This window comes from Lithobates pipiens, unplaced genomic scaffold (genome assembly GCF_037356315.1).
Source record: "Lithobates pipiens isolate NorthernLeopardFrog02 unplaced genomic scaffold, aLitPip1_a1.2 Scaffold_22, whole genome shotgun sequence".
In the NCBI taxonomy this organism is placed as follows: Eukaryota; Metazoa; Chordata; class Amphibia; order Anura; family Ranidae; genus Lithobates; species Lithobates pipiens.
Genome location: NW_027507784.1, coordinates 87,099,176 through 87,112,539, shown reverse-complemented (window position 1 = coordinate 87,112,539; position 13,364 = coordinate 87,099,176). Strand labels below are relative to the sequence as shown.

Genomic DNA, 13,364 nt, shown 5'->3' with positions numbered 1-13,364 from the left:
TAGACGTTTGGAGTATCAGAACACCACCTTTCGGAATAGTGTGGAGCCAGCGGAAAGGTTGCTTGTTACATTAAGGTAAATTTCTTAGATATACTTTGTGAACATTTTTGCTAAACACCATAGTAAGCACTAGTAATGAATGCAAAGAATGCAGACAGATATCACAACAAAAGTGTCTTCCAAAAAAGTATTTTTTTATTTTTTTAGAAAAACTTGTAATTATTTAGCAATTACATATTTTGCAGGAAATATTTTCAAAAAAATCTAACTCCTCCAACTTCCTCTGACTCTCCAACTCCCTCTCTTACTTCCTCTGACTCTCTTACTTCCTCTGACTCTCCAACTCCCTCTCTTACTTCCTCTGACTCTCTTACTTCCTCTGACTCTCCAACTCCCTCTCTTACTTCCTCTGACTCTCTAACTTCAAAACTTTAGTAACTGAAACTCTACCTCTCCACCTCCTCCTCCCTGTCATCTCCCACTCTCTCATCCTCCCTCCCTCGCATCTTCATCTCCACTTTCCCCCTAATCTTTTTTTCTCTCCATCTCTATTTCCCTGAGCCTTTAAAAAATATATAAAATTTTTTGAACAAACCATCAAAATGGCAAAAAATTATTTAACAAAAACATAACATGAAGTTGGTAGCGGTAGTCATCTACAAATTCAAATAACTTGACGAACTATGTTCATTAGGCTTGGTTACATCATGCCGTTGTAGTGTTGCTGTTGAACAGCTCGGTGGTGTTTGCTGCAAGGCTTCACCTTGTGTTGAGGGATATTTCCTGCATGACTAGGGCGGCACAGTGGTGTAGTGGCTAGCACTCTCACCTAGCAGTAAGAAGGGTCGCTGGTTCGTATCCCAACCATGACACTCCCTGCCTGGAGTTTGCATGTTCTCCCTGTGCCTGCGTGGGTTTCCTCTGGGTACTCCGGTTTCCTCCCACAAACCAAAGACATGCAGGTAAGTTAATGGGTTTCTGTCCAAAATTGGCCCTAGTATATGAATGGGGACCTTGGATTGTGGGTAGGGACCAATGTGAATGTGTAAAGTACAGGGATGGGGACAATTGTAGACACTCGGGTTGAACTGGATGGACTGGTGTCTTTATTCAACCTTACCAACTATGAAACTATGAAACTAACTATGAAACTCAGGTGGTGATATCTCGATATCCCGTAGTACACTTGGGGGTCCATAGTGTCGATAGGGTCTAGGCATGTTTGAGGGAAATTCAAGAGATTGATTATGATATGGATAATGATTTGGAATTATCGGTTTGTGCTGTTCCATTGGTTTTGCTAGAGGAGGGAATTGTTTTGGCAAGGTTGTTGTTTGCTCATATTGCTGTGGTGGTCTGTTTTGTGTCAGGACATGGTAAGATGTTGAGTCAAGTAGTCTCATATCAATTTGTCTGCTAATATCCGTGGTTCTACTTGGGGGTGAAATTACAGAGGCAACTGGTGAAGGAATGGGATATGGTATTTGTGATCTTGGGGTCTCGTACATACTAGAGGGTTCGTCAAAACTAGAGGGATAAGGGTTTGGCACGGTGTCTGAGGCAGAAGAAATAGGAGGAATTATTTGGGTATTAGGACAGTCGTGTGTTGGCACAGAAACATGGCGTGGCACAGTGAATGAATGGATGCAATGTTCCACTGCAATCCTCATATTAAAGTACTGGTCTGGCAATACCTCTTTGAGAAGATTCACCAAACTAATGGCAAACAAAGTGTGAGGGCATCGCTGGGCATCGATTTGTTCACTGATCCCTGACACTATGTGTAGTCATTTTTTGGTCTGGTCTTGTTCTTCAATCTGTTCTACTGCCCTACTGCTTTTCTTCCTGCGGGAAGTAGAGGTTTGCCTTGGCCTTCTGATGGAAGGTGTTGAAACGTTGCTATCCTCATTGTCCGGCTCCTGAGCAGAGGACTCATGTAACTTGCTCTGCTCACCCTGGAGCTCCATAGATGACTCCTCATGATATGTGCAAGCAAATGATACTCCTTCTTCATCATCAACACTAGCAGCATGCTCCTCCTCCTCCTCCTCCTCCCAACTTGCTTCCGTGCTGAAATACAAAAAAATAAAAATTTAATCTGTGTTATAAATGAAAAAGTATAAAGCCGATAGGGGGAGTAAAGGTTAGGGGTAGGACAGGTTAATTAGATAGAGATTGTAGAGTGACCGATTCATGTATGATAACTTACTTCCTAAATTCTAAAACTGGCTTAAAAAAATCCATGTATCTGGCAAAGGCATAGGGACGCTTTGGGGCAGCACCAGACCCACTCCTTGCTTCACGTTGCAGTCTCTGGTGTCTCTGAAGTGTGTCCTTGAGGCTCCGCCACCTAGTGCGTATGAGACCTTCTGTAATAAAAAAAAAACTAAATAACTAAGTCATTTCATATTATTTTTCAGGTACCTAGCAACTGGAAATTCATTTACGAGCTTACACTACGAGTTTAAGTTGGGAAAATCGACGGTGAGCACAATTGTGAGAGACACCTGTATCGCCATCTGGGAGGTCCTAAGAGATGTGGCCATGAGAAAACCAAGCAAAGAGGAATGGAACACCAAAGCTGAGCTGTTTTGGGAGTGCTGCAACTTCCCTAACTGTGTTGGTGCTATAGATGGCAAGCACATAAGAATTGTGAGGCCAGTTGGTAGTGGGACAACATTTTTTTAATTATAAAAAATATTTTTCTTTTGTTCTTCTGGCAGTGGCTGATGCAAACTACTCGTTCACCTACATAGACGTTGGCTCTTATGGGAGCAGTTCTGACTCCAGCATTTTTTCCCACTCCAGTTGCGGAAGAATGATTCGGGAGAACACACTTGACCTCCCAAATGAACGACCACTCCCTGGAACATCTGAACCCTCTCTCCCTTTAATATTTGTCGGTGATGAGGCTTTCGCTCTGTCTGAAAAAATGCTCAGGCCATATGCTAACCGGTCACTCTCTGTGGAGAAAAGGGTATTTAATTACCGGCTAACAAGAGCAAGAAGAGTTGTGGAGTGTACATTTGGAATCCTGGCAAACAAATGGCGTTTTCTTCATCTTCACACCCCAATAACTATGAACATGGAAAACGCCATAATTGCAGTAAAAGCTGCCTGTGCACTCCACAATTTTGTCCGTGAAAGGGATGGATACCTTTTCGAGGACTCTTTGATGGATGAGATGGAAGGCGCAGATTGGACACATACAAGGGGCAATTACAGAGGGGCCAGCATCCGAGAGAAGTTTACCGACTTCTTTATGAGTCCTGCCGGTCAGGTATCATGGCAGCTTGATGCAATTTAATAAACAAAAAAACTTTTTTACTGCATTGTCTACTACATGTACTTTTTCAATAAATGTGATTAGTTTTATTGTTTAACAGTGTGTCCATCTATTTTTTGCACTTACTGTGTCAACATACTCAGCTTGCAATATCATTACACAACATTACATTGGTGGTCAGTGGGATTGGTGGTCAGTGGGATGCATGCCCTTACATTGGTGGTCAGTGGGATTGGTGTTCAGTGGGTTTGGTGGTCAGTGGGATGCATGCCCTTACATTGGTGGTCAGTGGGTTTGGTGGTCAGTGGGATGCATGCCCTTACATTGGTGGTCAATGGGATTGGTGGTCAGTGGGATGCATGCCCTTACATTGGTGGTCAGTGGGATTGGTGGTCAGTGGGATGCATGCCCTTACATTGGTGGTCAGTGGGATTGGTGGTCAGTGGGTTTGGTGGTCAGTGGGATGCATGCCCTTACATTGGTGGTGAGTGGGATTGGTGGACAGTGGGATGCATACCCTTACATTGGTGGTCAGTGGGACTGGTGGTCAGTGGTATTGGTGGTCAGTGGTATTGGTGGTCAGTGGGAAATGGAAATATACTTACGTTTGTGTTTGCGAACCTGAGGTGTGAAGTCATCCCAGTCTGCATATAGACTCCTGCAAATCTCATCCCAGCCTCTGCTCTTCATGGCATTATTTTTGTACTCTTCTATCCGGCTGTCCCATATATATGGCCTGTCACGGACGAGTCTGATGAGCTCCTCATTGTCCACACTGTTGCGACACTTGGGGGCCATCTTGACTGATTACAGATGGACATGTGACAGGAAACAGGAAGTGAGGGGGCGAAACTGGAAGGAGAAGCTGGAGGTGAAGAATTCGCATATATCTGAACCAACAATGCGATTCCAGAACGATTTTCATTGATGTCTATGGAAACTAAATTCGCAACGCTGTAAACTCGCACAAGACCCTTTTTTTTAACGCATCGCATTCAGAGAGGAATCGCAACGCATATATGTGAACGACCGTAATGAAAACCAATTACTTTTTGTATGACATGCGAATCTAGTTTTTGTTTAACGCATTGCATTCGTTATCAACTCGCACAAGTGTGAACCAGCACTAAAGGTTAATTTTCCACATTTGTGGCTTTTTAAATCACAATTAGTGTCTGTGTATAAACAGTCAATGAGTTTGTTAGCTCTCACATGGATGCACTAAGCAGGCTAGATACTAAGCCATGGGGAGCAGAAAAAAACAGTCAAATGACCTGCGTAACAAGGTAATGAAACTTTACAAAGATGGAAAACAATATAAAAAGATATCCAAGATCAAGAAAGATTTCAGCCACAACTGCCGCAGGATTTGTCCGGGATACAAAAAAAACCCCACAGGGTAACCTCAGGAGAAATACAGGCTGCTCTGGAAAAAGATGGCGTGGTTGTTTTTCACAGCTGCTCTGGGGTGGGGGGGGGGGGGGGTTGGGGGGGGCGAGCAGCACCACAGGTGGCCACAGGACGAAGCGACATAACGTTGTTTCGCCCAGCCGTGCAATTCTGCCACAGTAAAACTGTGGCGGCTGGTCGGCAAGTGGTTAAGGAACACAATACGATGATACTTGAATAAAAAAGAGCTGCATTTATATATTTTATATTTATATTTATAAATTTATATAGCGCCAACAGTTTACACAGCGCTTTACAATGTGTAGGGGGGGACAACACAATTACAGTACAATACAAAAGGTACAGGAGGGCCCGGCTCGTAGAGCTTACATTCTAAAGGGAGGGGGTGGTGGTACAAAAGGTAATAGCTGCAGAGAATGATTTGATGGGGGTGGCTCGGGGACAATTAGGTGGATGTGGGATAGGTTTCCCTGAATAAATGAGTTTTCAGGGAACTCCTAGAGGTGGACAGGGTAGGGGCTGATCGGACAGACTGGGACAGGGAGTTCCAGAGGATGGGAGAGGCTCTGGAGAAGTCTTGAAGGTGAGCATAGGAGGAGGTAACAAGGGAGGTAGAGAGCAGGAGGTCCTGGGAGGAGCGGAGGGGACGATTTGGGTGATATCTACAGATGAGGTTGGTGATGTAGATGGGGGCGATGTTGTGGATGGCTTTATATGTTATGGTTAGCATTTTGAATTTTACACGGTGGGGTAGGAGAATCCAGTGAAGGGATTGGCAGAGAGGGGCAGCAGTCACGGATCAATTAGTGAGGTGTATTAGTCTAGCATTAAGTTGTTCAAACAGGTGGGGTCTAGTGAGGGTTTTTTGAGTATGGGGGTAACCAGTGCATGTTTGAGCAGGGAAGGAAAGGTGCCGGAGGAGAGGGAGAGGTTGAAGATGTGGGTTAGGGAGTTAAGGATAGAGATAGAGTGGGAAGGTGGTAGCAGTAATTGTGAGGGGACAGGGTCCAGGGAGCAGGTATATATATATATATATATATATATTGATATTTCCATTACTTTGTTACGCAGGTCTTTTGACTGCTCTTTCCTACCCCCTCATGACTCCGTGTCTAGCCTGCTTAGTGCATCCATGTGGGAGCTAACAAACTCATTGACTATACACAAACACCCCGTACACACGGTTGGATTTTCCGACGGAAAATGTTCAATGGGAGCTTTTTGTCAGAAATTCCGACCGTGTGTAGGCTTCATCGGACATTTTCCATCGGAATTTCTGTCACACAAAATTTGAGTTCTGGATCTTAAATTTTCCGACAACAAAATCCATTGTCGGAAATTCTGATCGTGTGTAATTCCAACGCACAAAGGTGTCCTTTTATGAAGCAGTGAAATCTATTCACTGCTTCATTCTCCGGCATTCACATAGGAGATCTTTCTCCTCTGTGTGCCACTTTATGAAGCGGAGTAGATCGCTTCACCCTTGGAGAAGTGAAGCGATCTACAAACGCTTCTAACACTGGAGAACGGCCCCTAATACTGGAATCTGGTGAGACTTTACGAGATTACAGTACTAGAAATTCACCGATACACAGAGATGTCAATTTATTAAGCAGTGATAAATTATCACAGCTCAATACACTGACACACGGTGTGATTAATGTTAGTGAAATAAAGAGTCCCCCTACATAATATATACATGTATACACACACAGACATTATACATACATGTATATACACACACATTATATATATATACATATACACATTATATATATATATATATATATATATATATATATATATGTATATATATGTATACACATAAATATGACAGGGGGACATGGTTACAGTGTTGGGGGGTCTGAACGAGGCATAAGGAAGTTAATCATCTTCCTCTTTCCTCCTCAGATTCCCCCAGATTCTCTCTTCCCTCTTCACTCTTCCCCAGTGTGAATTCTGACACAGATCACCAGTGAAGCGCTGAGATCGCAGCTTCATAAAGTGACCGTTACTGTGTCATTCAATGAGGATTCTCAGTGTGCGGAGATAATCGGCGGGAGAACAAGTTCAAACATTTCTCCCCTGATTATCTCTGGTTTATAAACTGTTTATGGGCTGTGATCAGCGGCGATCCTCTGGATCTCCACTGATCACTGCTTCATAAATGGACACCAAAGTGCCGCACATGCTCGGAATCAAGCAGAAGAGCCGCACTGGCTTTTGAACTTAATTTTTCTCGCCTTGCCGTACGTGTTGTACGTCACCGATTTCTTGGCGGTCGGAACTTCCAACAAGATTTGTGTGACCGTGCGTATGCAAGACAAGTTTGAGCCAACATCCGTCGGAAAAATTCCATGGATTTTGTTGTCGTAATGTCCGATCATGTGTACGGGGCATAATTGTGATTTAAAAAGCCACAAATGTGGGCAATTAACCTATAATTGGCATTTTAACCTGCGTGCCACCTTCTGTGTCTGTACCAAGGCCAAACATTCCAGGGTATGTAAATTTTTTATCATGGCCATTTAGGTGATTTCTGTTATAATTATGATTTAAAAAAAGGATCCAAAAAACTATGTGATAATAAATGGCTTCATGTGGTCCTATCTTTAAATAAAAGACAGTTTTTTGGCAAGATCAGTCATATTTTCAATATTAATGCCAACATTTCACAATTTCTGCCAAGGTATGCAAACGTTTGAGTACAACTGTAGGTCAGTGGCCGGTCCAATGAGATGAGGTCCCTTTTAACATCAAAATCGAAGAATTCCCAATTCTGAAAGTCTAGCTAGCTCTGAAAGGGAGTTCTCTTTAGGATGGGTAAGTGGAAAAACCTTGTTGAGTTTGTGTGTCGGAGAATAAAAAATTCAGCACAGAACCTGCTGATGGGCTCTCTTTAAATTTGGAACTGTCCCCAGAAATTAAGGACATTTGGCAACTATGCCAGTCGTCAACAATAACCATTAAAGCCGTTTGCTTTGTGTAGCTAACAGATGTTGCTGTCAAATCACTTAGTGTGAATCTCTGAGAACACAGCGCAGCTCATAGTCATTGCAAAGAATATTATCGTGCAGAATGGTAGACGTACTTTTATGATAAGAGAGATGTAAAATAATGGGTCCAAGTGTATTAGCGCCGAGAGTCTTTTGTTTTTTAATTGTATATGACATGGTACACAAAATTCTTTCAATGTGGCTTCAGATTTTTCATTGACCGCTTTATTGAGCGCAGAGCAACTCAAACCTTTTCTCAGGTCTCAGCAGTTGGGAAAGTCAACCCATTGTAACACCAGCATCAGAATGGTGCACAGAATGGGGTTTTATAGCTAATAAAGGTAATAGCAACTTCTTGTTGTGTCTGTCCTTAGGCAGTGTTTTCGTTTTCGATTTTTTAAGGTATACTTTAACCACTTAACAACCGGCCCATAGCCGATTAATGGCTACAGGGCAGTTGTTTAACTCTGAGAGGCGGCTTCCCAGAATTCCGCTCTCGCGCGCCTCCTGTGGACCCGGCGCATCACGGATCACGGTAAACGGCCGCTCATCGCGGCCGTTTAAGACGTGATCGCTCCGTCAAATGATGTAAACAAACCGGCGTCATGTTATGACGCCGGTTCCTCCCTCCCCTCTCTGTACCGATCGGTACAGCGGAGGGGGAAGAGATCGGTGTCAGCAGCGCTGTGGGCTGCATCTGCAGTGCCCACATCGCTGCTCACCGAAATTTAACCCCTCAATTCCCTGCCAATACTCTGCAATACCCTGCCAATGCTCTGCAATACCGTGCCATACCCTGACAATACCCTGCCAATACTCTGCAATATCCAATACCCTGCCAATACTCTGCAATACCCTGCCAATACTCTGCAATACCCAATACCCTGTCAATACTCTGCCATACCCTGCCAATACCCTGCAATACACGCCAATACCCTGCCAATACTCTGGCATACCCTGCCAATACTCTGAAATACTCTGCCATACCCTGCCAATACCCTGCCAATACTCTGCCATACCCAGCCAATACTCTGCAATACCCAATACCCTGCCAATACCCTGCCAATACTCTGCCATACCCTGCCAATACTCTGCCATACCCTGCCAATACTCTGCAATACCCTGCCAATACTCTGCCATACCCTACCAATACTCTGCAATACCCTGCCAATACTCTGCCATACTCTGCCATACCCTGCCAATACTCTGCAATACCCTGCCAATACTCTGCAATACACGCCAATAGCCTGCCAATACTCTGCCATACCCTGTCAATACTCTGCAATACTCTGCCATACCCTGCCATACCCTGCCAATACTCTGCCATACCCTGCCAATACTCTGCAATACCCAATACCCTGCCAATACTCTGCAATACCCTGCCAATACTCTGCAATACCCTGCCAATACTCTGCCATACCCTGCCAATACTCTGCAATACCCAATACCCTGCCAATACCCTGCCAATACTCTGCCATACCCTGCCAATACTCTGCAATACCCTGCCAATACCCTGCCAATATTCTGTCATACCCTGCCAATACTCTGCAATACCCAATACCCTGCCAATACTCTGCCATATCCTGCCAATACTCTGCCATACTCTGCAATACCCTGCCAATACTCTGCCATACCCTGCCAATACTCTGCAATACCTAATACCCTGCCAATGCCCTGCCAATACTATGCCATACCCTGCCAATACTCTGCAATACCCTGCCAATACTCTGCAATACTCTGCCATACCTTGCCAATACTCTGCCAATACTCTGCCATACCCTTCCAATACTCTGCCATACCCTGCCAATACCCTGCCAATACTCTGCAATACCCTGCCAATACTCTGCAATACCCTGCCATTTTTTTTATATTTCAGGCTTCCTTCAGGCTTCCCAGCCTAGAGGTGAGATGTGGGGTCTTATTGACTCCATATCTCACTGTAAAGAGGACCTGTCATGCCTATTCCTATTACAAGGGATGTTTACTAGTTATATACAGCATTTGCCACTGTGTTCACACGGATTACATTGCACTTTGCACCAGGATTTGCTGCTTTATTGTTGCCCATGCATTTTTTTAGTTCATGTGACACATAGCATTCTTTGGACTTTGCGCTTATTGATTCTTATCGTTTGATGGGGGCCTCCGTGTCCATTTGTTTGGGCCCCCCAAATTCCTTCAAATGGCTCTGGTTCCATGACAAAGAAGTACCATGTGAATGAACAGCATGCCCATGCTGACCGGTGTCCACAGCCAAAAGCACCTACAACAGTCACGTGAGCATCAGAACTGGTCAACAGAGCAATGAAAGAAGGTGACCTGGTCTGGTGAATGCAAGGATGGGTTGAGGAACACAACAATGAGCTCAATGTGTTTAGTAAAAAGGAAGGGGGAAAAAGGGGAAAATGGGACTTTAATTGAGACACATGCAATCATATATCTCCATCCCTATATTTATAATAAGAAAGAAAGGTTTGGGACTTTAACCACTTTCAGAACGGACCATTTTGCTGGCTTAAGACCAGACCACTTTTTGCGATTCGGCCCTGCGTCGCTTTAACTGACAATTGCGCGGTCGTGCGACGTGGCTCCCAAACAAAATTGACGTCCTTTTTTCGCACAAATAGAGCTTTCTTTTGGTGGTATTTGATCACCCCTGCGGTTTTTATCTTTTGGGCTATAGACAAAAATAGAGCGTCAATTTTGAAAAAAAAAACGCATTATTTTTTTACTTTTTGTTATAACAAATATCCCCCAAAAATATATAAAAAAACATTTTTTTCCCTCAGTTTAGGCCGATACGTATTCTTTTACATATTTTTGGTAAAAAAAAAATCGCAATAAGCGATTATTGATTGGCTTGTGCAAAAGTTATAGGGTTTACAAAATAGGGGATAATTTTATGGCATTTTTATAAAAAAATTTTTTTACTAGTAATGGCAGGGATCAACGATTTTTTTATTGTGACTGCGACATTATGGCGGACACATCAGACATTTTTGACACATTTTTGGGACCATTGTCATTTATACAGCAATCAGTGCTATACAAATGCACGGATTCCTGTGTAAATGACACTGGCAGTGAAGGGGTTAAGTGTTCCTAGGGGCGTGTTACTAACTGTGGGGGGCTGGGCTGTGTGTTAGTGAACACTGATCTCTGTTCCAATCACATTGTCGCATTGATCAGCATCACTTGTTGCTAGGCAGAATGGGGAGATGCTGTTTACAACGGCATCTCCCAGTTCAGCCTCCCCGTGAGACGATCGCGGGTATCCACGTGGCGATCGAGTCCATGGGACCTGCGACTGGACTCACAGGGGCGGCGCGCACGCGATGGCAGGGCGGCATATAGAAATGGAGGTACCTGTACGCCAATATGCCTGCACGTACATCGTCATGCGCCAGTCGGGAACTGGTTAAATGAGGCAAAAGGTAGACACTAAGTAAAAAATATCTGGACGCTTTTATTAATATAAATTTAGCAGCCTCTACCTAGGTAGGTGCTAGAGGCGACATTTTTGGTGAGTGCGAGTAATTTTAGACAGGCCTAACAGTAAGCTAGGCCTGTTTGTTTTGATCTGTGTGGGCTGGGAGTGGCTCAGAGTAGGCTGGTGACTCACAGACAGCATCACTTATCGGTTACCTCCCTCTGGCTTCTAGAGGATTCTAGAAGAGAGGAGGAAAAGAGAGTTTGAGCTGCCTGAGGTTTTCTAAGGAGCCCTGACCAATCCCCAACTCGAATTGACAGGGGGCAGGCCTAGAGTCAGGGGGGAGTTGTTGTTGGGTGGAAGAACTGAGGATGGAGTACTAGGCTGCCGGGGCCTTTGAGGGAGCTCCCCATTCTGGGGGGGGGGGCATGACCTTAGGCCTGGGACTCGGGTACAGGAAGGATCCCTTCAGGAACATGTGGAGGATCTTGACAGGAGGCACAGAGAGGACAGTAGGAGCTAGTGCTGCCGGGCAAGTCTTCAGGACAGAACCACTGGTTTGTGTGTATGTGTACAGCCATGAGGACTGGAGAGGCATGCCAGAGAGGACCGAGAGGCAAGAGTCAGAGTTGGGTCTGGAGCCAGTGAGGATTGCAATGTCACGGGCTCGCTGTGCCTGGAGTCCAGTAATTGGGAAGTGAATGCCAGGCTGGGCAGGGTGACAGGTGGACCACAACTTTCAGCAGCCCCTATGGGGGGCCCATTGCAGTGGATATGCATGTGAAAATAAATTCATATATATACAGGTCATCAATTGTTACAGATCATGTGTATATATATATGAGCAGTGCATTGTAGTAATCAGTAGTAATATATATTTATACATAGATAGATAAGCGGCACATTGCAGTACCCAGTGGGCAGGGTAATTGTATTCCATATAGTACGATTAGTAAAAATGATAAAATAATTGGGGATAGGATCTAGATGCAAATACAAGTTTATATATTAAAATATGGCAGCAGCTTAATGCTCGACGTGTTTCGTAGGTGTCAGGTCACCTTGAGGCGAGGTGACAGATGCACACTGTAGGGATCAGGAGTGCACCGCAAGGTTGTGAAACCTACGGCTGACTGCTGCAGACGGGAGACAGATCCCACCGGGGTTAGAGCGTAAGATTCCCTGGGGCACGGAGTCTAAGAGTAGGTGTTCACAAGCGCCTCTAGTGGTGAGGATGGACTTGCCTGCAACTGGCTCCAGGTCGCGACCCCCAGGGTCCCCCAGCTCGCACCCACAGTAGGCAACAGGAGGATAGGGATAGTGAGGGATAAAGCCAAGGTCGGGGCCACAAGCAGACAGGAATAGTCAGGGACACGCCAAAAGGTCAGGATCACAGGCAAACAGGGATAGTCAAGGACACTCCAAAGTCGGTAACGGAACAACAGAAGAGCACACGGCAGGTAACAGGAAGCTAACACACAAAGGTTGATCAGCAGCGTTGGCCTGCAGTGCACAGGTTAATATAGAGCTCCCTGATAGGAGCTAGGGTGGAGCCATGCCAGAGGATGGATTACAAAAGCAGACAGGTGAGGGTCGGCTGGTCTCTAGATGAACACATGGGAACAGGTAAGCAGACAAACTATTGCATAACCATGACAGTAGGTAACCACTTCATCAGGAAAAGATGTGTCCAAATGTCTGCATAAAATAAAAATATTAATATGATCTTGTAATTGACTAAAATATCAAAAAAGTTATAGATAAGGGGAGAGAAAATTCCCAGTCCTAAATACTCACATAGTGCTAGGGTATAGGAGCATGTGGTACTGCAGTAAAGAGGCCACTGGAAATGCCTGTCCTGGAAACGAATGTGGACCCATGTGCGGATCAGACCCCTGTACAGTGTCCCCAAGAAAGAGTGAAGGTCTCCATGTTGTACTGAGTAATGCTAGGAAAAGAATAGCTAACATAAATCTCTAAAGTGTGAGTGTGAGCAAAATACCTATCATGAATATTCTAGATTTTTTGGGAAAAGAAACCCAAATATAGAGAGAATGGGACATTAAAGAGGAAGTAAACCCTGATGGGTTTACTTCCTCTTTTTTTCCCTGCAAAGGTAAAGCATAATGGACTACTATGCATCGCATAGTAGCTCATTATGTGTCACTTACCTGACACAGGAGCCAGCGAAGTCGCCGCTGTCCCCTGTAGTCCGCCGCATCCAACCTTCTGGTGGCGTCTC

The 13,364-nt window shown here is 44.6% G+C and overlaps 1 long non-coding RNA gene across 1 annotated transcript in view; it reads right to left on the bottom strand.

Moving 5' to 3' along the window:
- Positions 1-247: 247 nt before the first annotated feature.
- The window catches only part of LOC143925427 (uncharacterized), a 79,541-nt gene continuing 66,424 nt past the window's right edge, over positions 248-13,364 (bottom strand). The window contains exons 2-3 of the long non-coding RNA XR_013261971.1: positions 2,210-2,369; positions 248-2,070 (exon numbers count right to left, since the gene is read on the bottom strand). This is a non-coding gene — a long non-coding RNA (uncharacterized LOC143925427). The remainder of the gene's footprint in view (positions 2,071-2,209; positions 2,370-13,364) is intronic.